Genomic DNA, 6,877 nt, shown 5'->3' with positions numbered 1-6,877 from the left:
TTAAAGTCGTTTTCACACACCATATTATCTTTATTTCTCGGCCGTTTGCACCAGTGTGCTGCTTTTTGCCCTCATGCTTTCCAAATCCATTTTTTCTCTCTTGTAGACACACATCCAAGTGCAAGTCTTTCTCAAACTGCGTCCGTCTGCCTCTCTGATATGTGAATGTGTTGGGTCAGTGTGCCCAGGGGTTAGCCGACCGGGGGCTGCTGCTCTGCGAATGAGAGCCTCTGCTTTCAGACATGCTGCTTTGTGAGCTATGATAAATCTGTGGGAGCTGAGCTGCTGCCTCTCCAGCTCCAGTGCTGAGCTCTGAGCCAGAGGGAGCTGGGGGACAGCGTGGCTACCAGTGGCAGGCAGCTCCACTCTCTCATTACTGAGAGGCCTGGATAGCACTGGGCTTCTCTTGGGACCACTGACATGGAATATTTTTAGGCCTACGGTGCAGCACTGCAGTTAGGCCAGTCACACCACAATGCCCTCTTTCCTTCAGCAGCGTCTCAGCAACAATGGTCCATTTAGAATAGGGATTCAATGACATTCTGCAGCCGCATTCGCGCACGAGCAAATACACCTACATTCACAAAAAAACTTTGCAAGCCTCCCGCCCAACAACTCCCACCCACAAACATACTAATGTGGAACACAACAGGAATCAGCAGAGAATAGGAATATGAGTGCTTTGTTTGCATTCCTGCCCCTCTGTCCTCCCCCTTCCTTCCCTCTCTTTCCATCCTTCTCTGTCTCTCCCCTAGAGGTTTGGTGTTCTGTAGATGAGCCTGGCGCCTTGCTCCCTCCGTCCTACATTACTCTCTGCAGCCGAATCAATATTTGAGGACAATTTGCGCTGCGATGCTCCCTGGTGGCTGGGGTTTGACGCTGCAGCTCCACCCTAAGTTCCAACAAGGCTTAGACAGAAAGACAAGACCTGCCAGGAACAGATCCACAGACCGTCTCAGGTCACCACTATGTAACAAGAAAATCTGCAAAGTGCACCATCGCACGTGTATTTACGAGTGCTGTGCAGGCTGGACAACCTTGCAGCAGAGCAGACACACACTCCTCCGCCTCCTCGGCCAATTCATGAGAAGGAAGACGACTGAACTTGCTGAGAGGCCTCAAGGTATCTTGGAGGGATTTTGTATTACCATATTCACCTTTAATGAGATGTTACATAGCATGCAAATTTAGCAAGCATCAGTACAAATCCACCGGTCTCTATACATTGTCTGTCCTTTGTGTAAAATAAAATCCCCAAAACTCCTCTAACATCCCTGTTACCAGCTGGCTCCAAGTATAAAATAATAGGTCTATTCAGTGTATGACTTGTACTTCGAGACACATTCTCCGGTGTTAAAAAAATAATCTTTGTTTCTAACTGAAAGGGGATGTGTCTGTAATGTTTCAGTGGGAGTCTAACCTCCCAAACGTCACATGGAGACTGGTTGTATTCATCTCCACGGGTTAGCAACTGGTGGGACCCAAAGGGAAGGACCTACAGAGACAAACAAACAGCATGGAGGACATGCCTGCAGAAGAGAATGCTAATGAGAGATGATAGGCAGTTTGAGAGAGAGTGGAAAACAGAAGAATGATGAGCTGCCTAAAAGAAGGAAAAAAACAGAGATAGAGATAGCTGTGGTGCGAAGAGTATTTTATGTACGTCTTTGTTTATGCGCTAAGCCTGGGTGGCTCCCGAGAGGCCACTTGCATCGTCAAACCAAACGCCTCCAATAGTCCATCATCACACTCGTCGGCAATTCACACAATAGGTACCTTGAGAGGAAGAAATAAAGGGATGAAACCCTGTTGTCTTGGCTTATGCATCATCTTTTGTCAAGTCCAATTTGTATTAGCCTCCAGCCATATACAGGAAATATGGGTTCAAGATTAATGTTCAGCGAGAATGGTAATCTTCAGATGAAGTGAGTCAGTCAGAGGTAGAAAGATGTGGGACAACTTGAGTCAGCTCTATAGGAAAAGTGAGCTTTTTGCCATTGTCGGGTAAACGGGCACCACCTCCTGCTGTCTGAAACTGACATTGATTTAATATAAGTCACAGGCAGATTAGCTGATGAGGGAGATCAGTGCCGGGTGGAAGTCGCTGGTCTTGTCACTTCAGAGGGAACAAATCAACTCAAGCCAAAAATTGTTTCCTTCAATAGATCAAATCTTTTTAGCACGGTACCCGTGACATGTAATGACTCAAAAGTATGCACGAAAGCTCTAAAAAAATGCATTATTAAACCTCTTTCTAATTGCATTCAGGCCTGTTATCATGCAGTCAGTCCCTTTCACTCACTCTTCTAGTGCAGCAGTTAGATTAGTGCAACATGGTCATGTGAATTTACTGGCTACCACAGCTGGTTAGCCGTCAGGTGATGGTGTGGGGATTAATTGCATTAGCTCCACTCTCTTACCCAGCATAGCATAAGTGACACAAACACCACAACACATCCCATTTAAATTCAATAAAAAAAACATGCAAACAAACAAAACTGTGTTTAATATTCATTTTGCGGCAGGCCTGCGACGGGCCGATATTGACGGTGGAGTGAACGGGGGATTTATTAACATCTCCTCCTCCCTCACTGCTTCCCCTCACTGAGCTGCTCCTTGCTGCGTCGTCAAACTCACTTATCTCTCTGAAGCAATTAGCCACTGGAGGCTCCATTGACCTGAGCCTTTGTTAGACTAACGGGCAGCATTACCATGGCTGTAGCCTGGCTGTCTTGGCAATGCATGTGTCTGTGTCAATGTGAGCAGCCCTGATAACAGAGGAGCCCCGCGGTGTGCTCGTGCACGTGTGTTTGGAACAGTGTTGGAGCTACACACATATTCACTGTCAGCGACCATTGTGTCGTTTGTATTGAGCCCTTGCAGGATATATATATATATATATATATATATATATATATATATGTATATATATATATATATATATATATATATATATAAATATATATAATCTATGTATTTGTGTATGATACAGTATGAGTGTGTGTGTGTGTGTGTGTGTGTGTGTGTGTGTGTGTGTGTGTGTGTGTGTGTGTGTGTGTGTGTGTGTCTGTGTGTGAGCTTGCTGTAGTACTGTTCGCACAAGAGGGTGTGAATAACTAAATGGTCGATGTCAGCAATTCATATCTCTGTGTAAATGTAATTTTGTCTACCTTTATGCGACAACATGCAAACATTTTTTATCAAGAACTGAATGCACAGTAACGCTGATAATGTAGATACTGTCAGACACCAGTAACATACGTTTCATAAAACAATATCTCCATTGTATTATAAGGTGTGCGCTGCACACGCAGAGAGAAGTGACAGATGTCATTTTGCCTAAAGAAGCTATAAGATTATACTCTTATACACATGGCAATATGATGAGTTTTAGACTCTAAGCCTATGACTATAGACACCATTGTGTGGTGCGTGGCCTGTGGTACTCAGCTGGCAAATATGATACGATAACAGTGCTATTTAAAGCCTGTTTCTAATTTGGATAAATTACATTTACTTCACTGTCACACTTTATGACTGTCAAACATGGAGCGAGCTCCCTGACATGTGAGAACACACACAACAGAGATAATTCACATGAACATGACACATCATATGAATTCATCTGTCAGACAAACAAGTAGATAGCCAACAAGTAAGTGTTTCAGGGTTTGCACCAATGGCATCAACAGCAAAGTAAACAAACAAAAGTAAATAATTAATTATCCAAATCTTCCTTATTTACCAAATGAATGGTTAGTTTTCCTGAGAGATGTCTCCTGTCTGGTGCAACACCCTCTTACATTTCCCTGTTAGGTGAGGTATAGAGAGAGTGATGAGACAGAACAAGGGAGTATCAAACACACGGAAGCCATTAGTTCCACTGTCTCTGTGGCCGGCTGCTTCAGATTTAAAATCATTAAAAGCAGAGACCTCACAAGTTTAAAAATATAGTTGGAGTGTAGAGAGTCAAACTCCTTGTCCCTCGACTAGCGAGCGTCTGTTCCCACCAGTCTTTCTTTTGCTTTCATTGATGTTTCTGCAAAAGCTGAAAAAATTTGCCTGTGGTTCTCCGTCCACATTCTCAGCTGCTGTAGTGAAACTTGAGTGCCTTGTCATTTTAAAATCAGAAACATGTTGTGGTTATGTTCATATGTTCTTCTTGTAGTTAGCTTTCAACAACTAAAGCTCCAACAGAGAGCTAAATTCAAACCTGTTTGTGCCGAAGTCTGCTGTCGCCCTTAATCTACACCTTATTCCTAACCCTGATTGCTTACCTCTGCTTTTAACCTAACCTAAGCCCAACATTACTGCAGTGGTGGCACATTATTCATTATTTAATGGTAAAACAGATTTCAAGACAGGAACTATACTGGGTTGTATTCCAGAAGAAAGAAAACTATCGCTGGGTTATGTAATAAAGCTAATTACATACAAATTGCAATTACATAACGTACTCAACACTACGTAATGTGTTTCACACATTTGTTTAGACAGCAATGGTACATAAAACAAATATACTGTATTTATATATAATGGTTATTTAATATTTCAGATTCAAGTGTCCATTAAGAACCAAACAGAGTCCATAGTGGGGCTGTGAAATTGGACAAAACAAGGAGTCAAAGCAATGCCCCAAAAGCCCCAGGTTCACTGTGTGTCAAATGGTTTCTCGTAATTTCATTAACTACAAATTTAATCCATAATTTGCATTTAATAAAACTAACGACGTCCTGTATTATTAGCTGATGTTGTGGCCCGGTCTTGTAGAGGGGCTCGATGTCAAAATCCTGCTTACGTGTTTCACATTGGTGTGGTGCATTTTCCTAAATTAAGTTAGCTAAATCATATTCATATTCAGTATATACTGGTTGGTCTGCCGTTCTACAGTATAAATAGGCCACATACAGGTCCGGTCTTTTAGAGAGCATACATTACAGTGATAAAGCTATAAAATGACATGATGGAACTATAGTATTTTTATATACTGACAAATTAATTGTTGTTTTTGTTAAAAAAAATGACTCCCTTGGAAAAAAGATGAAAGGAACCCCTAATAAAAGATTGCATTACACAGCCATTACTTCTGTAATGGCTGTGTAATGCAATCTTTTAGTGAAACATCAGCTCCGATATGACAGCAAGCCCTCTTTGAGGTTCCTGCAGTGTGCCACCAGTTTAGGAATATGTTGCAAACAAAAGAATAGGCATGCTTTGGAAATGAAGGGCTGCTCAAAGTTAACTATCTAGTAAATACCCATTTAGAAAACCTGAGGAACATTTTTAATCTTTTCAGAAAGAAAACCGATGAGAAAAATTCCAAAGGGTCGGAACCTTGTCTCCTCATATATTAAAGGAATGTATTGAAAAATTACACTTGTAGTTTCTGGCCCCGAGCAACCCTGCTGGTGCTATCGAGCAGGCTGATTTTCAGACATATTTTCAGAGCGTGGCTGCACATCTGCCGGAACTAGCAGCCAGATGCCGTGCCCTCAGCCAGACCTCAGCCCTGACGACAAGCTACACAGGCGGCGACTGGCGTCTCGCATCCCTCGCTACCCTGTTCGCCCTCAGAGCTCAGGGCTATCCGCCTCTATGGCTGCCTCTCTGCCAGCCTGACAGATGCCCCCTCAGCGCAGATGTGAGGGCTGTGTGTGTGTGTGTGTGTGTGTGTGTGTGTGTGTGTGTGTGTGTGTGTGTGTGTGTGTGTGTGTGTGTGTGTAAGTGTGTGTGTGTGTGTGTGTGGATGGCAGAATAGAGCTTAATCACTGTGTAATCAACGTGTGTGGTTGGGAGGTGATGGGGGCTCAGTGGGCACACAAACATTTACAATTGGCCAGGCAGTCCTTGTAAACAGGAGTGGTTGTACAAAAGAGGCAGGTTGAATAATTGATAGGATGTAAGAGGATCTGGCTTTGGGGGATTTTGGAGCATTGATTCTGGCTGAGACGGAGTGAGCGGAGGGGAGAGAGAAAGGCTTTCCTGGTGCTAACCTTTATAAATGCTTCTCTTTTTCCCGAGCCATCACCTCACCGGCCGTGGTGATTCTATGCATGCCAGGTATAGTTTTTCCTATCAGCCTCTCTCTATACTCTCGCTTCGTAACGTTTTTCTGTATGAAATGGTGGCTCAGCCATCATGCCAGCATGACAACCACATAGCCAGAGAGGAACAAAAGAGCAGATGGCCGCAAAGAGAAAGGGAGAGAAATAAAAGTGACAAAAATGATAGAATGGGAGAGACGAAGGAGAAACTATACGCAAGAAAAAGAAGAGTGGAAACAAAGTAGACAACCAGGAAAGAGGAAAGCGAGAGATAGTGTGCCGGGTCGAGAGAGGAACACTGTCATAGCAAAACATTTCACTCTGTCTGCCCCTGGCACAGAATGGCAGAAAACAACTAATTTCAGTGTGTGAGATTTCCACAATTTACCTGGATGAAAGTCATTAATAGTCTACCCTCACACACACACACACACACACACACACACACACACACCCACACACACACACACACACACACACACACACACACACACACACACACACACACACACACACACGTTGCCTATGCTGTGGTAACCCTTTCATCTCGCCAGCTGCAGGGCTCATAAAACGAGCTGATATAAATAAATTCACCCGCCTGGTTTCAAGCCTTAGTCTGCCAACAAACACACGTGCACGACACAACCGCGCAAATACACACATGCACACAAGCACGCACTGTTTAACAGCCTCTTTTGACTTTGCCCACTTTGCATTCGCATCATGTCCGCAGACTGAGAAACAAGATTATCTGGCGGTGGTTTCAATTGAGTTGTACTTTGCAGAAGCAGGAGAAAATGTCTTGAAGTCTTATTCTGGTCTCATCAAACAGA

This window comes from Taurulus bubalis, assembly GCF_910589615.1.
Source record: "Taurulus bubalis genome assembly, chromosome: 5".
Classification (NCBI taxonomy): domain Eukaryota; kingdom Metazoa; phylum Chordata; class Actinopteri; order Perciformes; family Cottidae; genus Taurulus; species Taurulus bubalis.
The sequence above is the reverse complement of the archived record's forward strand: the minus strand, read 5'-3'. Positions refer to the sequence as shown.